The sequence below is a fragment of the Haliaeetus leucocephalus genome, unplaced genomic scaffold (genome assembly GCF_000737465.1).
Source record: "Haliaeetus leucocephalus isolate CR32 unplaced genomic scaffold, Haliaeetus_leucocephalus-4.0 Scaffold93, whole genome shotgun sequence".
Lineage (NCBI taxonomy): Eukaryota > Metazoa > Chordata > Aves > Accipitriformes > Accipitridae > Haliaeetus > Haliaeetus leucocephalus.
In genome coordinates, this window is record NW_010972529.1 from 3,498,321 (window position 1) to 3,509,872 (window position 11,552).

At 38.3% G+C, this 11,552-nt stretch overlaps 1 protein-coding gene across 1 annotated transcript in view; it reads left to right on the plus strand.

Annotated features, from left to right (window-relative positions):
• Positions 1-11,552, plus strand: part of LOC104842770 — a 75,399-nt gene that overhangs the window by 60,165 nt on the left and 3,682 nt on the right.

The window sequence follows — 11,552 nt, forward strand, 5'->3', positions numbered from 1 at the left end:
CAAAATCAAAGGAAGAGAGATGAATAAGGTGAGAGAGATGAAATTATGTATCCTTTTTTCTCTACATGTAAAAAAATAACAGAGAATACTTGGCCACAGGAAAGCTAGAAAGAAGTCTACTGAGTATCATCTTTCAGGGACGGGGGAAAATTCACTGCAATCATTTTATGGCAAAACTACTGACCTATGGTTCACCATCTGTTTGCTCGTGTCTTTCATCTGCCAGCAGTTTTCTTCTCATTGGCTATCAGTGTACTGAGATTATTAGCTATGATCAACAGAGTCTGTTATGTACAACTAAATGTACTGAGTAGGAATAGCTCCCAACCTAGCCTTTTCCTGTATAAAGTTGTTTGACATTAACAAATCAGTGTCAGCAGGTGATTGGCATGTTTCTAACCACACCTGATTTAGTAATTTTTATTTTTTTTTTATGATGTAATACCACACAGTGACCACTGACCAACTTCAAAAAAATTTATATCCAAAATTTAGCTACAGTTGTTGGAAATCTTCCATATTTCAGAAAACAGAATGCTAGACATATGTTAAAAGCAGCAACAACAAAAATACAGTCCTGTATTTCTGCAAGTACATCTGTCCCTTAATTGATTTGGAAGAGAATGAGTTGAATTTGATAGCTTTAGTGGAATAAAGTACAGGAGTTTCTCCAAAGGCTTTTGGACATCAGCTGAAGGAATTTCTATGCACACCAACGCACACATCAGTGGATGAAGCTACTGGTAACATCAAATAATCATGACATGATTCCTTGATGTCCTGTTGCTTCCATTGCCACACTGTACCAAGGCCCGGTGCTGGTGATGAGATTCTCATGCATCTGTTTGGTGCAGACATCACTGTGCAGCCCTGGGGCCATTGCACATAACAGTTATGCCAAGGAAGGAGTGAAACAAGTCTCCACTTTTTAAAAATTAATCTGCGAAAGAATGAATAGTGAGCTGTATGTGTTTATGCCTGTTTGGGAATGCCTGGAGATTTACTTATAGGAATTTTTTAGAGGCAAGGAGCAAGAATATTTTTAACATTTAATCAGATACCCTTTTTATCTTTGAAATGATACTTCACATCAGATCTCAATATGGCTCTTCGTATATCCCTATGAAAGAACCTCGGAGATAACACATTATAAACCTTTTTTTCTTTTTTCTTTTTTTTTTTTTCCATCTTGCTTTCTTGATAGCTCAATTGTTTTCCAGGTTATGGCTGAACAAGAAGGGAAATAAATTGTCTCCTACTGTAAATTCATGAGTTAATCTCGACAATAGCCACATATCCTGCTGTACTTTTAATATCACTGGGGATATTAAAGAAGTAGAGGTAAATATACTACATATCTTATGAGCTTACTGCATATTTTATTAATATACTGTACTGCTTTCTGTGTGGTAAGTTCTGCTGGGTCTAACACTTACCTGCATTCCATCTGTTTAATTTGTTTCTATAACAGTATTATTAAAAAAGTACTCCTTCCATGAATGTTTCTCAAGAGGCTCTATTTTCTCTTTTTAACACATTTTATTTACAAACACAGCTACCTATATGTTTGTATCCTAAATAGCACTATTTATATCTTTGCACACTTTGTTTTTGTGGCAGGTGGTAAGTGCATGTGATTGCATCAACCTGATGCCCCTTTCTTCTATTTAAGGCTTATAATATATTCCTAAAACCATGTTCGTTGCATCACGTGTCTCCTGGATAGGTGTGAGGAAGTGTGACTGTAAATATTGATGAAGTCATTCTAGAGTTAGCAATTTGAAAAAAATTAAGGCAGCATAAATAATCATGCTCCTATAAACCATTTTTTTAATGATTTGAAGACTTCCATGATCCAATGTTGCAGTGCAAATCACAAACTCAAAAAAAAATCTAAAATTTTCTTGTTGAAATAGCACAACTATTACTGCCTGTTTTAGGAAACACTTGTTTCTACATGCTTACAGTTGTGGCATGCTACTGACACTGTTCCCTCACCTGCTGAAACATCTCTCTATGGATACAATCTTCTTTTTGCACTAGTTATGATACCAAAAAGCCAGTTGAAGAAACTCTCTAAGACTCATTTTGGAGTTTTAGAAAGCAGGCGTTCTTTATTGCAGCGCTGGATGCGCAGGGGATAATTCCACCTAGCATGCATGCCACAGCTTTAGCACTAACAGGTTATATAGAATAACTAATTGCATATTAATCAGATTAGTATACATAGACATAAAAATTATTGTTACTGATTATCATAGTACTGCCTACATCCGATCATGCACAATGAAGAATTCATTTGAATCGAAGGGCTGCTTTTACGACCACCGACCCATTTGAGATTCTGTTGGCTGTCCTTGGAGTCTTTGTTCTTGTCCTTGTTCTTTGATCTTGAAGCTTAACGCAGTTTCAGTCACATGTGGTCAGTTTCAACATTGTTCTCATCTAGTGTACAGGAACATCTAGTCATAAGAGCAAAGAACTGCAAAACTTATGAGTAACTACCTCTACTAGTTAATTGCTTGGCTATACTTTTGTCTATTGTTTCAATCATAGTACAAGATTTCTAATAATTATTCACCAAATCTCACTTTTACAGTCACCTAGCAGCAAATCAGTTTCCATGGTTGGCACAAAATATTAAAACCATCAGAATATTTAGACATACCATACAGAACGTATGGAAATATGCTATCAGTTACAACAGCTGTATAGAAGTAGTTCTCCCATTGCACAAACACATTCTTGAGACTTCTGGAATATGCTTTGGGTTGTGATGAATACAAGGCACTCCATAGCAAGAGAAAGAAGCTAGAAGCCAAGATGAACACTTCTTCCCTTTAGAAAAATCAGCTGTTTCCCTGGTAGAGGAGTCCTCCCATATCTCATAGGGTATACAGGCTTAAGCTGTTTTTCTAACCTGTGAAATACAGGGACTTGAACACAGCTCTTTATCTTTTAATCATCTGTTTAGTGGTGATTCTTAGGAATTCTTCTTTTCTTGTTAGTCCAAGAAAAGGGCATCAAAGACCAGATAAAGCCTCTGCTCTCTTTGAAGTCCGTATATGCCTGAGAGGAAATTTTGATTTTCAGAAGTCAACATTAACTAATGAAAAGGCTGTGGTGAAATCATTGTTAACCAGCCTATGCTTACCACTTCCACAAAAGTTCTGTCACCTGCTGCTACTTTTAAGTAACTTTTTTTCAGATGCTGAAGGGAACTATGTCTACTCTAGGCATACCATGAATCTTAGAGTGCATTTCAAAACCCATGGAAGGAATCTTAATGAAGCAAGAACCTTTTGCTTGAAAAAGACACTAGAAAGTAGCAAAGTTCATTCAGGAGTTTTGTGTTTATGAAGATTTTCTTCAATCCATACTTTTAAGAAAATGTGCTTGAAATTATAGCATATATTTAAAGGGTATTTCAAACTTCAAAAACTGCAGAAGGCCGAAAAAGTATTGGATGAAGCTGTGTGAGCTAAACATACAGTGCACAACCAGTACTTAGAGGAGTACAACTGCGAGGAGAGCAGTTCTTCAAAAAAGGCAGACTAACCTGATTCTAAAAAACCCCTCTGAGATGTAATAGAACAGTTTTCACTTACGTGTTCCTCATTTGCTCCTTAAGAATGTCAAGGTCTGCTAGTGCAACTGCCAAAGGAAAGGGTGGTTTTATTATTTGCCTCACTGTAAAATCTTCCTGTCCTCTGATTTAAATCACTGAGATTCCTGATCTACTGTACTGCTGGCTCTATTGGGTAATTCCACAGCTTGTTGAACTATTTCTACCATATCTTATGTGTTATAGGAGGGGAGAGGGAAGAAGGGGCTTCTAAAAGGACATTGAAAGACAGATATTTGGGGAGACTGATGGAAAACATATGACCTAAGCATGCTTTGAAAAGCTGTTCATGTCGTGTTTAAACTGTAGGTGCCCAATGTAAAGCTTTAGGGATAATATCAATTAACATGTAAGATCTTTTAATATGAACTGCTTCTTGAGTCTTTTTGGAAGTTTTAAGATCCAGTCAATTGTAACGTGAAGTTCTTATGCTGTAAGTTGCTTTGTATTTCTTTCTTTTCTTGATGCAAGAGTACATTGTAACTTACAGGCAATGTTAAACAGCTGATAAAAGAATGCCAGACTGAAACTCATTAGGTGGAAATCTTAACCTAAATTATGTGAACATGGAGAGAATGAACTGCAGGTTCATTCATGTATTTTTCTCATATACAAGTTAAGTATACCCCCACAAAAAAACCCAAACCAACACCCAAGAGTCCTTCACAAATTGTAAACACAGGTATTTAATTCCTTAAAATACTAACTTTTTGTATGATTATGTGTAAAAGAAAGAAATGAATGCTAACATGACGACTGTGAAGAGCAAGGCATCAGCAGAATAACAGAGAAGAAATTTTGGAATATAAATAAGATCAAGAACATAGCAGTTTAGCTTGTTTCAGTGAATTATGAATCTTTTATTTTAGCATGAATTAGTAGTATATAAAAAAATTGCAGGTAAAAATGGCCAACACTGGAAAGGAATTAAAAATTAAAAAAAGATGAAAAAGCATATGAAGTGTAAATAAAAGAATTTACTATAATGTTTAATGTAGCTTTATAAAGTTACAGAAGGATTTTACTACATGAAAATACTCATAGTTGTTTGCTGTCACATCTCAAACATTACATTTCAAACAGGAGATAAAGCCATTGAAATTTTATATTCAAATCATTAAAATGCAAAGAAAAAAAATAGCATGAGATAATACTTCTTCAATGCTTTTGGAAATGTGCTGATGTTGTTTGTAACCAGTTAAATGTACAATGAATGCACATGGGATCTAAACTGTTATTTCTAGACTTTGACACAAATGCTGATTTAAAATACTAGCTCAGATTTTATACTAATGGTGCTATGGAACTGGAGGCATAAACTATAAACTACATGCGGGTCTTTCCAATTCTTTGCAGCCTATATCTTAAAATATTTGAAGACATTTGTTTGCAAAGCCGTATGTTTTTCTGAGAGTTAATTTACTTAATTTTGCTTGAGTTAGGAGCATTCACTGTTTTGTAATTTCCAGGTATGAAAAGAGGGAAACAAAGCTGTTCAAACATTTTTTGATTTGACAGTTGTTTGTTTTTTTTTTTAATTTAAAAATGCACAAGCAAAAGCTTTGCACGGAAGTTATTGTTTAAACTGATAGGGATCTGACAGTATAAACCCTGCCAGGGAAGCTTAAAAACTCTCCCTCTTTCCCACCAGTTTTCTGCTGGATTGCCTATCTCAAGTCAAGCCTTGGGTACCTATACTTAGGAGCTTCAGGTAGGTGGCCTTTGAGAAGCCTCATCATACAAAATGAGCCAGGGTTTGTTATCCAAGAACTGATTCCATCTGAGTTCTACGGACAACATAATATTTTTAAACAAAATTTTTTTGTGTGCATGTGTATTGCCATCCTCTGCTATGAGAAATCTAATGCCTTATGCCTCTTAAATTAACACATGAGAAATTTTCACTAGTCTTTATTGGCCAATGGTTTGAATATTATCAAATATAAGTTTCTGGTAACTTCACAGTGAGATTGGTACCATAAAATACCTTTGTTTCTTTAGGACTACAGAGAAAGTCAAAAGTTTGTAATGCCAAGCTTATACGTCATTAGGGCCACATGCACGATTTTCCTCTTTTGTAATTGTTTTCTTTGAAAGTGAAGAAGGAATTTTGAGCAGTTGGCAAAAATGACAACTTTCCACTCAAAGAGCGATGTTTCACTTCTAAGTTTTTTAAAACAGAGAAAAAAAGGCATTACCAGGAATTAGCAAAATCTAGTTCCATTCCATAGTATTTCACAGAATCACAGAATCAAAAAATGGTTGAGGCTGGTAGGGACCTCTGGAGGTCCTCTGGTCCAAGCACCCTGCTCAAGCAGGGCCACCTAGTGTCTGGAGTTGCCCAAACCCACATCCAGATGGCTTTTGAATATCTCCAATGATGGAGATTCCATAACCTCCCTGGGCAACCTCTCACAGTAAAAAAGAAGTTTCTTTCTGTTCAGATGGAGCCTCTTGTGTTTCAGTTTGTGCCCAGTGTGTCTTGTCCTGTCACCAGGCACCACTGAGAAGAGCCTGGCTCAGTCTTTAGACTCTCCTTACAGATATTTATATATATTATTAGTTCCCCCCGAAGCCTTCTCTTCTCCAGGCTGAACAGTCCCAGCCTTTCCTCTGCGAGACCCTGGAGAGATGCTCCAGTCCCTCAGTCATTTTTGTGGCCCTCTGTTGTACTCTATCCAGTATGCCCATGTCTCTCACACTGGGGAGCCCAGAACTGGAAACTACTTCCTGTTAACACAGACTTTCTGCTGACATAGAAAGTGCTTAATGTTTCTTTAGTGTATGTTGGTTTTAACTGGATTTCAGACAAGGATAAAACAAAATAAGCTAAGGCGATAAAATGTGGCCTTAAAATTTTTGTTCCCAAGACAGCTTGGCTGCTTGTCATTGAAATCTGCTTTATGTTCACAATCAGTTTACCCTTTCTTAACATGTTGTCATACATCCACACCAGGATCACCTCCCAGTGCCTCTAGACTGAGTTCCTGAAACTAAATTAGCTTTGGCTAAGCTTTGTGCTAACCTGCCTAGAAGGAAAACTGCAGTAGTAAGCAAAATACATTTCATATTAATATTTGGAAAAGCCTTGTAAAGTACTGCCCGGTTCTGTTAGCTGTAAATCAGTTACTGCCAAAATATCTCTGAATGAGTGATATAGCTGTAGCAACAGTGTAAATGCACTGGAGAGGTGAACATTTTGAAAATGTGCACAGAAGGTATTGTCACAGAGCCTAAAAATGAATGACATTATTTGTTCTTTCATTTTTCCCTTCCCCTCAGCTGTCTGCAGTGTGACACTTTATACAATGTGCTTTTCAAAGATCTGAGATACTGTAAACGTGAAATAAAATATGCTCATTGAACACTGAATGTCATTACTCATTTCAGGAGAGTTAGGGCTCTCACAACATGTGAATGTATTGAAACTGTGAAGCTGAATTGCTGTTTTTTATAAGGTGTCCTACGTAAATGTAATGATGGAAGATCATCATGTTCATCATCTGTATCGTTAAAACATGCTACTGGAAAAATCTTGTAGAAACATTCACCTGTTGACCAGCTATGTTCATCACTCATCTCAGACCATGGACCATTTCTGTATGGTTGGCAAACTACTGAAAATAGGCAGAGTGCTGGCACTAAAGCTGTAGATTTGATAGCATCTGGAGATTTCCATATCCGCATGGAAAACTCTGAAATAGATGATAAAGGTTCATTTAGGACATTTTGTGTTGCAGGAGCATTAAAGGGCCTCAAAAGAAGTAAAGGTCTTATCCTCCTCAGGCAGACTCTAAAATACGGTCCTGAGTAAATCAAGCCAATGCATAACTATGTCATAAAACACAGAAGGGAAATGAGATGTATTACATGCATTGTCACTCAATGATTTCGACAATTTCTATAGCTGTGAAAAGAGCATCCCTGGGTGTGCAGCTTAGTGAGGAAATTTCAGCTATTTCCAATATTTTTTCTTTTTGTTCTGCTATTTTTCAGTTTTGTTCTTGGGTTAGTGAGGGAAGAAGAATATTCTCCAACTTTATGAACGTTGTCCTGCTCACTAATTTCCACAAGCTCCTTCCATAGTTGATGGAGAAAAGAAGAGAGAGACACTTGCTAAAGGGCTTTATATCTGAAGGGCATCTCCAGAGCTGTTCAGTTCTTTGTTCAAGAGTGTGTAGGAGAAAAAAAAAGAAAAAGAAATGTTTTTTCTGGCAAAGATTTCATTGTACTTGAACAACATAGGGCCAAGATTACCATGTTTCAAATCTTCCACCCTGCTTCCTTTATAGTGAACATAGAATTATCACTGCTTTCAGCAGGAACAGATTTTCTGTCCTTCCTGCTTCAGTGAGGTAGCCCCCCTTCCTCCAAAAAAATCAAGCAATTTTACTATCTATGCAATTAAGAAGAGGTCTTCCGAAAAATGGAAAGGCCTGACTGTTTGAGATGAAATAAAATGTCACTGAGCTTCAGAAATATTCTACTTTTTTGGCCTTAGAGTGCCAAGTCAAAATGTCAAGTTCACAAATCAGTAATTTTTTCTGCGTTCATATTTGGATTTTTAGGTATCTGAATAGAGTAGAAAAATGGCAATGTCATTCACAGTAATCACCACCATCTTACAACTACTCTAATAATAGTATGAAATAGTGTAGAGTTGAGATTTATGAGAATATCATAAAGACAATTTCACTAGATATCACAAACACTACAGACTACATCTCTTATTCTGTAATTATTCTGTCATCTGCCAATGGTGCAAAATTACTGCAAGATATGAAGAGACCTGAAGCAAAATAAGTCAACAATACATACTATATGAAAGTTTTTAATGAGATTACTATTCACTTATGCTTCATACTGTACCCCTGATTTTTCAGCATAAGTCCACATAGAAATTAACATGAAAGCTGGAAGTACAATCTGACTTTGATATTTAAATTACACTAGCAAGTGAGCATGTCTGAGAGCTTTAGAAAATTCTTTTCAATATAATTGTCACCTGAAGCTCTATAGAATAAAGGAAGGGAATAAAGATCAGAATAGGGGTAGTTAAATTAAGCAAAAAAATAACAATTACTATCTTACAAAGGAGTAAGAATGATAAATCCTTATTAAGAAGGGTACAAAAAATTCTAAATCTGGCAAAATAGAATCATAGAATCATAGAATGGTTTGGGTTGGAAGGGACCTTAAAGATCATCTAGTTCCAAGCCCCTGCCATGCGCCGGGGCACCTTCACTAGACCAGGTTGCTCAAACCCCCATCCAACCTGGCCTTGAACACTTCCAGGGATGGGGCATCCACAACTTCTCTGGGCAACCTGCTCCAGTGCCTCACTACCCTCACAGTGAAGAACTTCTTCCTTACCTCTAATCTAAATCTACCCTCCTTCAGTTTAAAACCATTACCCCTTGTTCTATTACTACATGCCCTTGTAAAAAGTCCTTCTCTGGCTTTCTTGTAGGCTCCCTTTAGGTATTGGAAGGCTGCTATAAGGTGTCCCTGGAGCCTTCTCTTCTCCAGGCTAAAAAAACCTCAACTATCTCAGCCTATCCTCATAGGGGAAGTGCTCCAACCCGCTGATCATCTTCGTGGCCCTCCTCTGGACTCGCTCCAACAGGTCCATGTCCTTCTTATGTTGGAGGCCCCAGAGCTGAACACAGTACTGCAGGTGGGGTCTCACAAGAGTCGAGTAGAGGGGCAGAATCACCTCCCTCGAACTGCTGGTCACGCTTCTTTTGATGCAGCCCAGGATACAGTTGGCTTTCTGGGCTGCAAAGGCACATTGCTGGGTCATGTTGAACTTCTTGTCAACCAACACCCCCAAGTCCTTCTCCAGAGGGCTGCTCTCAATCCACTTATCACCCAGCCTGTATTTGTGCTTGGGATTGCCTCAACCCACGTACAGGACCTTGCACTTGGCCTTGTTGAACTTCATGAGGTTCACATGGGCCCACCTCTCAAGCCTGTCAAGGTCCCTCTGGAGTGTGTCAACTGCACCACACAGCTTAGTGTTGTCAGAAAATTTGCTGAGGATATCATCAATGCACTTCAGGAACCTTCTGGACTGCTTATGCCCTGCTGTGTTGTCCCTCCAACAGATATCGGGGTGGTTGCAGTTCCCCATAAGGATCGGGGCTTGTGAACGTGAGGTTGCTCCTATCTGTCTATAGAGGGCCTCATCCACTCAGTCTTCCTGGTTGAGTGGCCTGTAGCAGACCCCCACTATAATGTCACCTGTCCCTGCTCTCCCTTTAATCCTGACTCATAAACTCTCGGTCAGCTCTTCATCCATCCCCAGGCAGAGGTCCATGCACTTCAGCTGGTCACTGACGTAGAGGAGGACACTCCCTCCTCACCTCCCCTGCCTGTCCTTCCTAAAGAGCCTGTATCCTTCCATTCCAACGCTCCAGTCATAGGAGCCATCCCATCACGTCTCTGTGATGCCAATAAGATCATAGCCCTGCAGGGATGTGCACATCTAACTCCTCCTGTTTAGTACCCATGCTACATGTGTTTGCATAGAAGCATTTAAGTTGGGCCCTGATGAAGCTGACTTACTGGCTGGAGGGCCTGGAATTCCTTTGTGCTGCTCTTCAGGTGCTCTCCTGCTGACCTGTGATCCCTCTGCAGGCTTTGAGCATCTATTGCTGGCACTGGCATCAAACTGGTAGGAGTGGGATGGATCGAGGTTCACCTCCCCTGGCCCTTTAGCTTAAAGGACCCCAAAAGGTACTGTAATACTTGCAGATGTGGCTGGGTTTAGCTCCTGAGGAATACTGTCATTTCTTCAGTCCCCTGTATTTCTCTCGCAACTAGTAATACCAAAAAAATGCTGTTCATGTTGGATGGTAAAAGGGATTTTCTTTTAAAACATTTATGCCTACTGGTGTTTGAATTTCTGTGTTGATATGAAGACACTAATTGAATATCATGCATGTATTTAACAGCATTTGAATACTGATGTTGCTGAGGACCAGTTCCAATAATTTAAATTTTAGCCTATTTGACCTTCTGAAATATACTGCAGCTGGATCAGGAAAGTTAGGAGCCTGAGTTTTCTTATTCAGCCAATAGGTAAGCAATTCACTGCACTGAAATTAGACTACCTGAAAATTAATTTGAAGATGCAGTCAAAAGTGCTCTATAAAAGCAAGACGAGTGCTGGAAGGTCAAAATCCTATGTCTTTATTATGAAATAACCAAAAGGTTATAAAAATGCCAGGTCCCAACAAGAAAGGGAACAGATGCAGGTAAAAAGGAATTAAGGAGATGTGTGGAGCTAAAAGATTCGGAACTCATGACAGCTGACTCTGGGAAAGTGAGAAGGTATCTAAATTGCTGCAGGGACTCCTGAAAGTGGAGCAGGGCATTTAAGAATGTCACTTTATGTATATAAACCATTTCAGTAGACTTACCCACATGATTCATTCCAATTATTATTCTAGAATATACATTATAAGTGCATGTCTATCTGTGTATGCTGTTCATTTTCTACACTGTTCTACAATTGCTTCTTAGTGATTACTGTGTATGAGAGTATAAATTCACCTCTTGGCATGTTTAAAGTGGAAGAAAGGAATCTGAAAGAAAAGAAATGATAAAATGTCCTTTTGCTTGCATAACTCAGGTGTTCAGCTAATATTTATTTATATTTTCCTATTTCCACACTGGTTCTTAATGCAGTCAAGAAGTCTTGCTCATATCCAGACTTTAAAGGCAAGCATTAGTGTAGCCAGCTCCATGAGATCTCTGAGAGCCATTGCTATTTTCCCCTACTAAGGAGAAAAGGTACAAAGAGTTTCAAGGAATGGCTGTTACTTAGAGTCCACATGAAGCTTATGGAATTTCTTTTCTTTGATATGGACACTGGTTATTCCAGAGAAAGCTGTGTTTAGGTAAGCTAGTGGATTAAAGCCAT